General features: G+C 46.4%; 1 long non-coding RNA gene across 1 annotated transcript; it reads left to right on the top strand.

The window, feature by feature from the left end:
• The first annotated feature begins 10 nt into the window (after positions 1-10).
• On the top strand, positions 11-11,490 carry LOC132828709 (uncharacterized). Its single transcript, XR_009646142.1, has 3 exons — positions 11-295; positions 3,437-3,488; positions 6,781-11,490. It is a non-coding gene; the product is annotated as an uncharacterized LOC132828709 (long non-coding RNA).
• Positions 11,491-14,463: the final 2,973 nt, after the last annotated feature.

Here is a 14,463-nt window from a genome sequence, read left to right as displayed (position 1 = left end):
TGAAGGCAGGCCTGAGACCCCAGAAGACGAGCCCGACAGGTCCCGTCTTTTTACCCTCGGGTAGGAGGAAGAGCCGGGCTCGCCCACCACCATCCCGTGTCGGAGAGGTCGCGGGAGAGGGTGGAGCTCCGCCTTCGTGACGTCGGGTTGCCTGGGCAACCGGTCGCCGCGGCCGCCATTTTGAGAGAGGTTGGACCTGGCGGTTTCGGTGACCACCGGCGACCATTTTGAGACAGGCCTGAAACGTGGAGAGAGAGAGAGACCCTCGACGGCCATTTTGAGACTATCCTGAAAGGTGAGGATGAGACCACTGGCGGCCATTTTGGGAGGCGGTTGTTTCAGATGAAGGGGGGAAAAGACCACTGACGGCCATTTTGAGATTATCCTGAAAGGTGAGGGGGAGGACCACTGACGGCCATTTTAGGAGGCAATTGTTTAAAGTGGAGGAGGACCACCGGCGGCCATTTTGAAACTATCCTGAGAGGCCACTGGCGGCCATTTTGGGTGGCAATTATTTAAGGAGGGGAGGGGGGGGAGACCACCAGCGGCCATTTTGAGACTATCCTGAAAGGTGAGGGGGAGGACCACCGGCGGCCATTTTGTGCGGGGTCGGGGGGGGGGCAGTGGTGGACAGGGGTAGAGAAACATGTTCTTCTCTGTGGTTAAAAACAAGGGCTGCAGATGCTGGAAACCAGATTCTAGATGAGAGTGATGCTGGAAAAGCGCAGCAGTTCCCACCTCTTTTCCCCCACCCCCTCCCCCAACCCCAAGTCCTTGTACCATTAGCTAATGGGGGCAGCTTTTCCTTGAAATGACCATTCCACCCCCCCCCCCCCACCCCCTCCTTGTCTTGCCATATGCCCCTTATCCAATCTGGTCTCAAAAAGTTCCCAACAGAACCGAGAACGGAAGTTGCTGGAAAGGCTGAGTGGGTCTGGCAGCGCCTCGGCGGAGAGGAATCGGGAGCTAACCTTTCGGGTGAGGAAGGGGTCGCCGGACCCGAACTCTGGTTTCTCTGCCAGGTCCGCTCGGCCTTTCCGGCAACATCCGGCGTTGTTCTTGTTCCCCTCCCCCCCCCCCCCCAAAAAAATGTTCTACACCTGTCTCAGGTGTCACCCGAGAACTCCTGTTTCTTACGATCCTGCCCCGCCAGCCACCTGACGAAGGAGCGGCGCTGCGAAAGCCAGTGCTTCCAGATCAACCTGTTGGACTGTAACCTGGTGTTGTCAGATTTTTAAAGTCGATTTTGAAACCAGTGCAAGTGTAAAATGGAGGGGGCAGCCTGCCCACCGTTTACAATGCTGCAAATGTGTTGCTGGTCAAAGCACAGCAGGCCAGGCAGCACCTCAGGAATAGAGAATTCGACGTTTCGAGCATAAGCCCTTTTTACACCGTTTACAATGAAATGCCGAGGAAAGGGTCGCTGGCCCCGGAAGGTTAACTCTGATGTTTCTGTACAGAGGCGCTGCCAGACCCGCTCAGCCTTTCCAGCAACTTCTGGCATTGCCCTCGCCCCACCCCAAAACAGTTCCACACCTGCCTCGGGTGTCACCCAAGAAATTCTGTGTCTTATGACCCTGCCCCGCGAGCCACCCGACCAAGGAGCAGCGTTCCAAAAAGCTAGTGCTTGCAGATAAACCTGGTGTTGTGAGAGTTTTAACTTTGCTGAGCTGGAAGGTGGGGGGGGGGGGGGGGGGGAGGGGAATTGAGGAAATTGGTGAAATCCACACCGATGCCCTCGGCCTGGAGCGTCCCAAGGCGGAAGATGAGGCGTTCTTCCTCCAGGCGTCAGGTGGTCAGGGAGTGGCGATGGAGGAGGCCCAGGACCTGCATGTCCTCGGCAGAGTGGGAGGGGGAGTTGAAGTGTTCGGCCACTGGGCGTTGGGGTCGGTTGGTGTGGGAGATGTTCTCTGAAGCGTTCTGCGAGTAGGCGTCCTGTCTCCCCAAAGTAGAGGGGAACCACATCGGGAAAAACGAATACAGTAAACGACGCGTGTAAGTGTAGGTGAAACTTTGACGGATGCGGATGGCTCCTTGGATGGAGGTGAGGGGGAGGTGTAGGGGCAGGTCTTGCAATACCTGCAGGGGTGGGGTAAGGTGCCGGGGGGGTGGTGGTGAGCGTGGACCTGACAAGGGAGTCACGGAAGGAACAGTCTTTAAGGAAAGCAGGTAGGAGTGGGGAAGGAAATATATCTCTGATGTTGGGCTCCCTTTGTCGGTGGCGGAAATGGCAGAGGACAATGCGATGTATCAGGGCGTTGGTGGGATGGAAGGTGAGGTCCGGGGGGGAGGTGGGGTTCTGTGGTGGAACTGGTCCTCCTGGGAGCAGGTACGGTGAAAGAGGACCAGTTCGGCCATAGAACACACCAGATGGTCTCCTTCTTCAAAGACCGCAATTTCCCCTCCCACGTGGGTGATGATGCCCTCCAGCGCATCTCATCCACGTCCTACACCTCCGCCATCGAACCCCACCCCTTCAACCGCAACAAGGACAGAACCCCCCTGGTCCTCATCTTCCATCCTACCAACCTCAGGATACATCGCATCATACTCTGTCATTGCTGCCACCTACAAATGGACCCCGACATCAGAGATATATTTCACTCCCCACCCCATATGCTTTCCGTAAAGACCATTCCCTCTGCAACTACCTCATCAAGTCCATGCCCCCTAACAACCCACCCACCCCTCCTGGCACCTTCCCTCACCACTGCAGGAATTGCAAAACCTGCACCCACACCACCCCTACTCCTCACCTCTGTCCAAGGCCCAAAGGAGCCTTCCACATCCATCAAAGGTTTACCTCCACTTACACATGTCATTTATTGTATCCGTTGCTCCCAATGCGTCTTCTCTATATTGGGGAGACAAGGTGCCTATATGCAGAGCGATTCAGAGGGCATCTCCAGGAGACCCCCCCCCCCACCAACCAACCCCACCGCCCCCTGGCCGAACACTTCAACTCCCTCTCCCACTCTGCCGATGACGTGCAGGTCCTGGCCCTCATCCATCACCACTTCCTTACCACTTGATATCTGGAGGAAGAACACCCCATCTTCCGCCTTGGGACCCTCCAACCCCATGGCAGCAAAGTGGATTTCACCAGTTTCTTCATTTCCCCTCCCCCCACCTTACCCCAGTCCCAAACTTCCAGCTCAGCACCATCCTCATGACCTGTCCCATCTGTCCATCTTCCTTCCCGTTTATCCGCTCCACTCTCCCCTCCGACCTATCATCTTGCACCTATTGCACCTTCCCCTCCAGGACTCTAATCTCCTGCATCTACAGTACTCACTTTCGCCTAGATTTTTAACTTTGTCCATCCCAGTGCAACACCAGCACCACCACATCTGAGAATCCCTGCAGCGTTCCTTCCAGATTTGAAGAAAGGACTTCTTGATCTTAAAATGTTAAGTCTTTGTTTTCCTCTCTGCAGATGCGACAGACAAACCCCGGGCAGTCGCGTTGGAAGAGGCGATGGAATAGCGGTAAGGTCACTGGGCCAGCAGCTCCGAGTTTTCCTAATAGATTTGAATCGCGTCATGGCAGATAGTGAGATTTGAATTCACTTAATAAATACATAATTAAAACCTGGTTAATGCAATCAGATGATCACGTAAGAGAAAGCCCCAAAGAACTGCAGATGCTGGAAGTCAGAAACAAAAACATAACTTATAGAATCATAGAGATGCACAGCATGGAAACAGACCCTTCGGTCCAACTCGTCCATGCCGACCAGATATCCCAACCCAATCTAGTCCCACCTGCCAGCACCCAGCCCATATCCCTCCAAACCCTTCCTGTTCATATACCCATCCAGATGCCTCTTAAATGTTGCAATTGTACCAGCCTCCACCACTTCCTCTGGCAGCTCATTCCATACACGTATCACTCTCTGCGTGAAAAAGTTGCCCCTGAGGTCTCTTTTATATTTTTCCCCTCTCACCCTAAACCTAGGCCCTCGAGGTCTGGACTCCCCAACTCCAGGGAAAAGATTTTGTCTATTTATCCTATCCATGCTCCTCATAATTTTGTAAACCTCTATAAGGTCACCCGTCAGTCTCCGACGCTCCAGGGAAAACAGCCCCAGCCTGTTCAGCCTCTCCCTATAGCTCAAATCCTCCAACCCTGGCAACACCCTTGTAAATCTTTTCTGAACCCTTTCAAGTTTCGCAACATCTTTCCGATAGGAAGGAGATCAGAATTGCACGCAATATTCCAACAGTGACCTAACCAATTCAGAAAAACATGGAACTGAAGAAGTGTCTCTGGACCTCCAGGTTAACTCTGCTTTCACTCCACACATGCTGCCAAACCTGCTGTGTTTTTCCAGCAATTTCTGTTTTTGAATGCTATGATCATTGTCAATTGTCATTAAAAATACATCTTGTACAATAATGTCTGTTAGATGTGAAATTTTTTGACTCTGATCTCCACCATCTGCAGTCCTCACTTTCTTCTCTCTATTAGTTTCAGAGATCTGAGCATACAAACCCTCGAGTTAATCTGGCAAGATAAAGCTTTTAAACTATGACGTTGAGAGTACATTGTCTCTTCCTATTCCTCTGCCGAAATGCATCATCTCATTACAAGGATTATAGGAATTTAGATGATTGTATGTGACTTTGATGTTATTTGATACTGATCGAGAAGGTAGAGGGAAACTACATTCGCATAAGGCATCACATCAAAAGATAAAATCTCACATGACTGAATTCTGCAATGGTGTCACTGATTTGTGGGGAAAAACTGGATCAGTTATTCACGGCAGTTTAGAAGAATGAGGGTGATAATCTCATAGAAGCCTATAAAATCCTAACAAGACTGGACAAAGTAGAGATAAGAAGGACTTCCCCAGTTATGGGGAAGTCCAGTACCAGAATGTCACAGTGGAAGGAAGCAGGATAAACCATTTAGGATTGAGATGAAGACAAGTTTCTACTCCCAGAGAGTAGCGAGCCTGTGGAATTCGCTACCACAGAAAGCGGTGGAGGCCAAAACACTGAACATTTTCAAGAAGGAAATAGATTTAGCACTTAGGGCTAAAGGGATGGAAGGATATGGGGAGAAAGCATGAACATGCTACTGAATTGACTGATCAGCCATGAGCGATAGAGCAAGCTCGAAGGGCCAAATGGTCGACACGTTATCTCTATATTCTGTTTCTATGACATGTTTAGCACAAGTAGAGAATTGTCTAGCAGAGAGTGTGATGTACAAGTAAAGATTAGAGCAGCTTTGCTGGAGCAGACTCAATGGGCTATTTCTGTACTGTATGACTCTGAGTAACGACAAATGGGTTGGCATGCTGTAACTGACCAGGCTATAACAATCCTGTGGAGTTCTACAGGGTATCTGTGTGGGAGACTCAAATATTTACAATCCATATCAAATGACTTGAATACATATGGTAGCCAAATTTGCTGATGACACCAAATAAAAGAGGAACTTATATTGTTTAACAAATCTGTGAATGGGCATAAATAGAGCATGTAAGTGAGTGAAAAATCAACAGATAGGGTATGATATGAGAAGATGTCAACTTTGACGGAAAGAATAGAAGAGTGAAATCTGAATTAAATGAAGAAAGATTGTAGAACGTTGCGGAACGGAGGGGTGTGGACGTCCTGCTGCATGAATGACAAGACGTTAGTATGGAAGTACGCTGATTAGGAAGGCAAATTAATGCTTACTAGAAGGGAGTGGGATATCAATGAAGTTTTGATGCAGCAATGCAAGGCCTTGGTGAGATCATATCCTGAGTATTGTGTACAGTCATATTTTCCTTTCTTGGAAAAAGGGATCAGATCAATCATCTAATTTGTTGTGAGTGTATTGAGAGGAGTGTCTTTAGCTTTGTTTTTTTTTAACTCTGATTATCCCTGACGTCACTCTAGTTGCTAACATCCTATTCTCTCTGTCAGTTATCTTTTTTCTATTTCTTGACCTACCCATTGTTGACCCAAAGTGTTGCCACACATTCAAAGTTCAACACTTCGAATGCTGACTTATTGCTTGCATTTTCTGAATATTTGAGACAACAGGATTTTGCGCGTCTTCATCTAGTGGGTGAATACAAGTTGCATTTGATGTTTACAGTATAGGAATCCCTGGGCCATGCGTATATTCACTGTGAGAGGTTGCAGCCCCTCTGCCTAGCCCTTGAGGGGCTACTTCTCAGGTTTTGGCACTCTTTTAACGCTCATTCTCCTAATAGAATCCCAACAATATGGATCAGGCCATTTGTCCTAACAAGTCCACATCGACCCTCTGAAGACTATCCCTCCCAGACCCATTCTCCAACATTTTTCTCCTGAATAATGCACCTGGCTTGCACATCCCTAAACACTATGGGCAATTTAGCATGACTAATTCACCTAACTTGAACATTTTTGGACTGTGGGAGGAAACTGGAGCACTCAGGGGAAACCCACAAAGACACAGGGAGAATGTGCAAATTCCACAGAGATAGTCGCCTGAGGCTAGAATTAAACCTGGGTGCCTGTCGCTGTGAGGCGGCAGTGCTAACCACTGAGCCACCCTTGTCTGTGCTTGTCAGCCCTCACAGATAAAACGTGTAGTATCCATCTTTCGGCTGGATACCTTCCACAGTGAATACAACAGGGCGCTTAGCATCTCGTATACACTGAGCAATCATTCTGGTTTAGCTAGGAAGTTTGCCTTTTAATGCTGGTATTGGCCTATTTCCGCTTGACTGAAGAGGATTGGGGAAACAATGGGGAACAAATGTTCTAATTTTGTACCATGTTTTTCGAGCAGCGATGACTCCTGTAAGCTCCTTGTGCCGGATTTCAGAAGGGGAGGATTCATAGGCGGGGAACTCAAACCAAAATGTCACGTCAGGATCGGACAGAGTGACTCGGTTAATTGGGACCTGAACGCCATCAGCCTTTGACCGTAGAAGGAGAATTGCTTTTCTGTTGGTAAAGACTTCAAACATCAGTGTGACTGAGAAATCACTGAAGCATGCACATGGGTTGGTGATAAAGACCTTTCAAAGCCTGAAAGGAACAGCATTCACATCAGTCGGAAATCACTCTGACTGGACGAGGCTTCAGCTGGTTATGGGACTTGGAGGGATTCAAGGATATATGCCATGGAGAAACCCTGGAAATGTGGGGATTGTGGGAAGGGATTTAATTACCCATCTGAACTGAAGATTCATCGGCGCACTCACACCGGTGAGAGACCTTTCACATGCTCTGTCTGTGGGAAAGGATTCACACACTCTTCCCATCTTGCGACACACCAGCGTGTTCACTCCAACAACAAACCTTTTAATTGTTCTGACTGTGATAAATGCTTCAAAAGCAAAAAGGATCTGATAACGCACCAATATACTCACACTGGGGAGAGGCCATTTGCTTGCACAGTGTGTGGGAAGGGATTTGCACGTTCGTCCACCCTGGTGAAACACCAACGGGTTCACACCGGCGAGAGACCATTCACTTGCTCCGTGTGTGGGAAGGGATTCAGTAATTCGTCAAATCTTCTGACACACCAGCAGGTTCACACAGGGGACAGACCATTTATCTGTTCCATATGTAGGAAGGGATTCACTCGTTTATCCCACCTACAGACACACCAGCGAGTGCACACTGGGGAGAGGCCATTCACCTGCTCTGAGTGTGGGAAAGGGTTCACTCAGTCATCCAACTTGCTCACACACCAGCGAATTCACAAGTAACAGCAGGGCTTAGACTCTGTTAGTACTGTTTTTAATCACATGCAGTACTAATTACATTAATTCTGAGTTTGTTCCCAGTTTGGGGAACAGTTAGTTCAGTTGGCTGGAGGCTGGCCACGACAGGCACTGGTTTCGGTTCCTGTACTGGTTGAGATCACCTTGAAAGTCCCACCTCCTGAACCTTGCCATCTGACGGATGGCAAACCTCAGACTAAACCATCACCATCTAGAAAGATTCTTAGAGATGTACAGCACAGAAACAGGTCCTTCGGTCCAACTTGTCCATGCTGACCAAATATCCTAAATTAATCTAGTCCCGTTTGTCAGCATTTGGCCCATATCGCTCTAACCCCCTCCTATTCATATATTCATCCAGATGCCTTTTAAATGCTGTAATTGTACCAGCCTCCACCACTTCCTCTGGCAGCTCATTTCATGCACACGCCATCCTTTGCATGACAAAAGTTGCCCCTTAGGTTGCCCTTAGGTCCTTTTAAATCCTTCCCTTCTCACCCTAAATCTGTGCCTTCAACTTGATTCCCCCACCCTAGGAAAAAGACCTTGTCTATTTACCCAATCCATGCCGCTCATGATTTTATAAACCTCTATAAAGTCACCCCTCAGCTTCTGACACTCCAGGAAAAGCAGCCCCAGCCTACTCAACCTCCATTTGTCACTCAAACCCTCCAAACCTTGCAACATGCTTGTAAATCTTTTCTGAACCCTTCCAAGTTTTGCAACATCCTTCCTATAGGAGGGAGACCAGAATTGCACACAATATTCCAAAAGTGGCCTAACCAATGTGCTGTACAGCTGCAATGTGACCTCTCAACTCCCACACTCAATTCTGTGACCAATAAAGGAAAGCATACCAATTGCTTTCTCCACTATCCTATCTACCATCGATTCCACTTTGAAGGAACTATGAACCTGCACTCCAAGGTCTCTTGGTTCAGCAACACTCCCTAGGACCTTATCATTAAGTATATAAGTCCTGCCCTGGTTTGCCTTTCCAAAATGCAGCATTTATCTAAATTAAACCTCATCTGCCACTCCTTGGTCCATTGGCCCATCTGATCAAGATCCTGTTGAACTCTGAGGTAACCTTCTTCGCTGTCCACTACATCTCTTATGTTCACATCCAAACCATTTAGAAAATGACGAAAAGCAGTGGACTCAGCACTGATTCTTGTAGCACATCACTGTCACAGGCCTCCAGTCTGAAAAGAACCCTCTGAAGTCACCCTGTCTTCTTCCTTTGAGCCAGTTAGGTATCCAAGTGGCTAGTTCTACCTGTATTCTATGGGTTGTAAGCTTGCTAACCAGTGTACCATGAAACACTTTGTCGAATGCCTTATTGAAGCCCATATAGATCACGTCCACTGCTCTACCCTCATTAATCCTCTTTGTTACTAATTCAAAAAAACTCAATCAAGTTAGTGAGACATGATTTCCCATGCACAAAGCCATGTTGTCTATCCTTAATCAGTCCTTGCCTTTCCAAATACATGTAAATCTTGTCCCGTAGGATTCCCTCCAACACCCTACCCACCACTGATGTCAGGCTTACCAGTCCATAGTTCCCTGGCTTGTCCTTACTACCTTTCTTCAATTGAGGCAGCATGTTAGCCAACTTCCAGTCTTCTCGCACCTTTGATTATCTCAGCAAGGGGCCTAGCAATCACTTCTCACAGAGTTCTAGAGGACGCCTGATCAGGTCCTGGAGATTCATCCACCTTTCTGCATTTTAAGACATGCAGAACCACCTCCTCTGTAATATAGACATTTTTCAAGATGTCGCCATATAGTTCCCCACATTCTATGTCCTTCTCCACAGCAAACATTAATGCAAAATACTTGTTTAGTATCTCTCCCATCTCCTGAGTTAGCACACGTAGGCTGCCTTGCTGATCCTAGTTACTCTTTTGTCCTTAATATATTTATAAAATCTCTTTGGATTCTCCTTGACCCTATTTATTGAAGCTATCTGATGTCCCCTTTTTGCCCTCCTGATTTCCCTTTTATGTGTACTCCTACTGCATTTATGCTTTCCTAAGGATTCACTCGATCTCTACTGTCTACACCTGACATATGCTTTTTTTTTAACCAAAACCTAGCCATGTCTTTCACCCTAATAGGAATATACTGTCTGTGGACTCCCATTATCTCATCTTGAAGGCTTCCCATTTTTCAGCCGTCCCTTTACCTGCAAACATCTGCCCCTAGTCAACGTTTGGAGGTTCTTGTCTAATACCATCAAAATTGGCCTTCCTCCAATTTAAAAATTTAACTTTTAGAGCCAGTCTAACCTTTTCCATCATCACTATTTTAAAATTAATGGAATTATCATTACTGGCCTGAAAGTGCTCTCCTACTGACACCTCAGTCACTTACCCTGCCTTACTTCCCAAGAGTAGGTCAAGTTTTGCACCTTCTCTGGTAGGTATATCTACGCTCTGATTCAGAAAATTTTCTTGTGCACACTTAAATTCTTCTCCATTTTAAACCTAACACTATGGTCATCCCAGTCTATGTTTGGAAAGTTAAAATTCCTGATCATTACGACCCTAATATTCTTTCAGACAACCGAGATCGCCTTACAAATTTGTTTTTCAACTTCCTGATCACGATTGTGGAATCTATATTACAACCCAATAAGGTTTTCATCCCTTTCTTATTTCTCAGTTCTACCCAAATAACTTCCCCGGATGTATTCCCAGGATATCCTCCTGTAAGCCCAACCATAATGTTATCTTTTATCAAAAACGCCACTCTTCCACCTCTCTTGCTCCCCTTTCTATCCTTGCTATCACATTTCTATCATGGAACATTAAGCTACCAATCCTGTCCATACCTGAGCCACATCTCTGTAATTGTTATGACATTCCAGTTCCATATTCCTAACCATGCCATGAATTCATCTGCCTTCCCTGTTAGGCCTCTTGCATTGAAAGAAATGCAGTTTAATGAATCCATCCTACCTCGGTCTGTGCCATGTTCCTGTCTGCCCTGACTGTTTGACTTGCCCCTTTTCCCAACTATACCAGTTTCAGAGTGATCTCATTTCTCACTATGTCTTTGGGGTTCCCCCCCCCCCCCCCCACACACACACACACCCCATTTTACTAGTTTACATCCTCCAGAACAGCAAATCTCCCTGCCAGTATGTTAGACCCCTTCCAATTCAGGTGAAATCCATCCTTCTTGTACAGGTCATGTCTACTCCAGAAAAGATTTCAATGATCCAAACATATGAATACTTTTCCCGTGCATTAGCTCATCAGCTACACATTCATCAGCTTTATCCTCCTATTTCTGCCCTCACTTAGGCGTAGCACCAAGAGTAATCCAGGTATTATTACCCTCAAGGACCTTTTTAAATTCCTGCCTAACCTGTTCTATTCTCCCTTCAGAATCTCATCCTTTTTCCTTCCTATGTCCTTAGTTCCAATGCATACAAAGACCTCCTGCTGGTCCCACTCCCTTTGAGAATATCCTGTACTCTCTCCGAGATACCTTGATCTTTGCACCAAGGTTCTGATAACGCACTACCATCTTCACACTGGGGAGATGCCATTCACTTGCACTGTGTGTCAGAAGGGATTTATGCATTCATCCAGTCTGGTGATCAACTCATTCATCTACCATCAGTCTCTTGCAAATGAGAGCAATGGTATGATTTTCTGGTGGTTTCTAGAGATTTCACACCACCACCCCTAAAAATAACTGGGTTGAAGTTTCATGCTCTGGTTAAATATGAAATAAATCATCTTTTATTTAAACACATTGTAAGGTTCTGTCTTTTCCACCTGAGTGCCAGTCTTCAATTGAAGGAAGGACAATCTGGGGTGAGAATCATACAAAAACCTGGGCATGGTATTCCAGGGTCACACTGAGAGGGACAAATGCCACTGCGGTCTTTCTCATCTTTCTTCGCTGACAGCAAAGTCCCTGTGAGAGACCATCCTTAGGTGTGTAAGGAAGTCATCTTAGCTGCTCTCTCACATGGTTCAGAGCTTGTAGACAGGGAACACAAACACTTTCACCACTGAGTTTAGAATCAGCATGAACAATAGGGAATGCTGGAAACCAGCTGTGAAATCAGAGATTTGGGTCAAAGTGAGATCTGTTCCTGACTGAAACTGAAATTGCATGTTAAAGTTTCCAGTATGAATGTTGATGCTGCAATTTTTCTATGAAGTTTTGACGTTTTTATGTCAGATGTTCTGAAGCTACCATTTTGAAGCAGTTGTTAATTTTCATTCCGGTGACCCTTCTGAAAAAAAAAGATTTGATTCAAGTCTGCATTAAAATAACTATTGGGGAAATTGAGAGGACTCTGTTAACTGCTCGCATAATTCTGTGGTAGGCATTTGATCTTGGCATAAGGAAGGTTACAGCACTAAGTACGTCTGTTACTGAATTAGTATTGGAGAAGCTGGACAGATAACCTACAGATGTGAGTTCTGAAACCACCACTGAAATTGGGGACCAGAAGTTCAGTTAATTGAATAAATCTGGAAGGAATAAAATGCTGGTATAAGTGACATTAAAACTGCTGGTTTGTTGTAAAAGCCAGGGGTTTTACAGCTGGGTTGCTGTCATCTGCCAGGTAATGAAACCTCATCTGGCCCAAAGGTAACTTCAATGTGATTTACTCCATTCTGACCGCTCTTCCCTCTCCAAGTCTGGTTTTATCTGAGCAGGCTCCTAGTGAGAACAGCTGCATTCAGCTGCACTAAATTGGGAGGGGATTTACTCAGTCACGAGCTGAAAATGTGTTGCTGGTTAAAGCGCAGCAGGTCAGGCAGCATCCAGGGAACAGGAAATTCGACGTTTCGGGCACAAGCCCTTCATCAGGAAGCCCTTCATCGGCTTGTGCCCGAAACGTCGAATTTCCTGTTCCTTGGATGCTGCCTGACCTGCTGCGCTTTAACCAGCAACACATTTTCAGCTCTGATCTCCAGCATCTGCAGACCTCACTTTTTACTCGAAGATTTACTCAGTCATCCAGCCTACTGTTGCACTTGCAGTCACTTCCTCTGTGTGCGTATGATGTTTCATGGAATCAGCCCATCTGATCGATGCCTCAGTTGTCCACAATGAGGAAAGACCATCTAGCCGTATTTCACAGTAGGTCCGACTGTTCATCGATGTGTTGGGAGAGACATCGGACACATCAACAAGGTCACGTGATGGAGATGGTGTTTGTGTCAATGTTTGTGTCTGAGTAGAAAAGGGTTTGATCATCAATATGATTGCAAAATTTACATCTGTCTCTGAGATCATGGATCATAGAATCTGTGGAAAGAGATCATTTGGCTCAACAAGTCCACACTGACCCCCCCAGAGAGTATCCTACCCAGACCCATTTCTCTACATTTCCCCTGACTAATGCACCTAACCTACACACCCCTGAACACTATGGACAATTTAGCATGGCCAATTCACCTGATCTGCACATCTTTGGACTGTGGGAGGAAACCCACATAGACACAGTGAGACTGTGCAAACTCCGCGAGGCTGGAATCAAATCCGGGTGCGTGGTGTTTAGAGGCAGCAGTGCTAACCACTGAGCCACTGTGCCATCCTTCTAATTATGCATGATGCAGATGTAGGAGATGCTGTTCCAATTGAGCAACATCCATACAGGCATCACCCTCCAAAGTTGGCATAGCTTCAAAAGGAGATTGAGTACATGCTCTAGACTGTCACCCGAGGCTGGAATTGAACCCGGGTCCCTGGTGCTGTGAGAGAGCAGTGCTAGCCACTGAACCACCACATTACCCATGATGTAGTAATGTCTTTGTATTCAGTTCATCACCTGACCCTCAATATAAACTTGTTCTTAATGCAGGTTCTTAATTTTAATGTGTCTTTACTATTAAGAAATATTCAATAAAACTATTACAACAATTTGATAAGTTGGGTTTTTCCTGTCTGGCCTCCCTTTATCTCCATTTCCCATCTCAACACTTAAGATGATTCTTCATTTGTAGAAGTGGCATATGAAAGACAGTTTGGGAAATTGTGAGATCATGCCCTTTGGTAGGAAGATTCAGAAATCTGAAGTGCAGAGACTTGGCAGTCTTAGTCCAGGTTTCTCTTAAGGTAAACTTGCAGGTTGAGTCAGTCGTGAGGAAAGCCAATGCTGTGTTGTCATTTATATCAAGAGGACTAGCGTGTAAAAGCAGGGACATATTTTTGAGGCTTTATAAGGCTCTGGTCAGACCACATTTAGAGTATTGTGAGCAATCTTGGCCCCTATACCTCAGGAGGGATGTATTGACCCTGGAGTGGGAGCAGAGGAGGTTTTCACAAATGATCCCAGGAATGGAAGGCTTAACGTATGACAAATGTTCAAGAATCCTGGGGGTATACTCAATGGAGTGTAGAAGGATGAGGGGAGATCTGACTGAAACTTGCAGGATACTGAACAGCCTGGACAGAGTGGATGTTGGAAGATAATTCTGTGGGCAAGAGAGACTAGGACCTGAGGGCACAGCCTAAGAGTAAAGGGAAGACTGTTTAGAGTGGAGATAAGGAGAATCTTCTTTAGTCCTAGAGTGGTGAATCTGTCACAGAGACCTGGTCAATGAGTAAATTTAAAACTAAGAACTTGATTGTCTCGATTATGGGGAGAATGCATAAAAATGGGCTTGAAAAATCTATCAGCCATGATTGAATAATAGAGCAGACTCAATGGACTGAATGGCCTAACTTCTGTTTCTGTGTCCTATGGTATTATGGAGGCA

The sequence above is a fragment of the Hemiscyllium ocellatum genome, chromosome 27, assembly GCF_020745735.1.
Source record: "Hemiscyllium ocellatum isolate sHemOce1 chromosome 27, sHemOce1.pat.X.cur, whole genome shotgun sequence".
In the NCBI taxonomy this organism is placed as follows: Eukaryota; Metazoa; Chordata; class Chondrichthyes; order Orectolobiformes; family Hemiscylliidae; genus Hemiscyllium; species Hemiscyllium ocellatum.
Note: the sequence above shows the minus strand (reverse complement) of the source record. Positions and strands in the feature narration are given on the sequence as shown.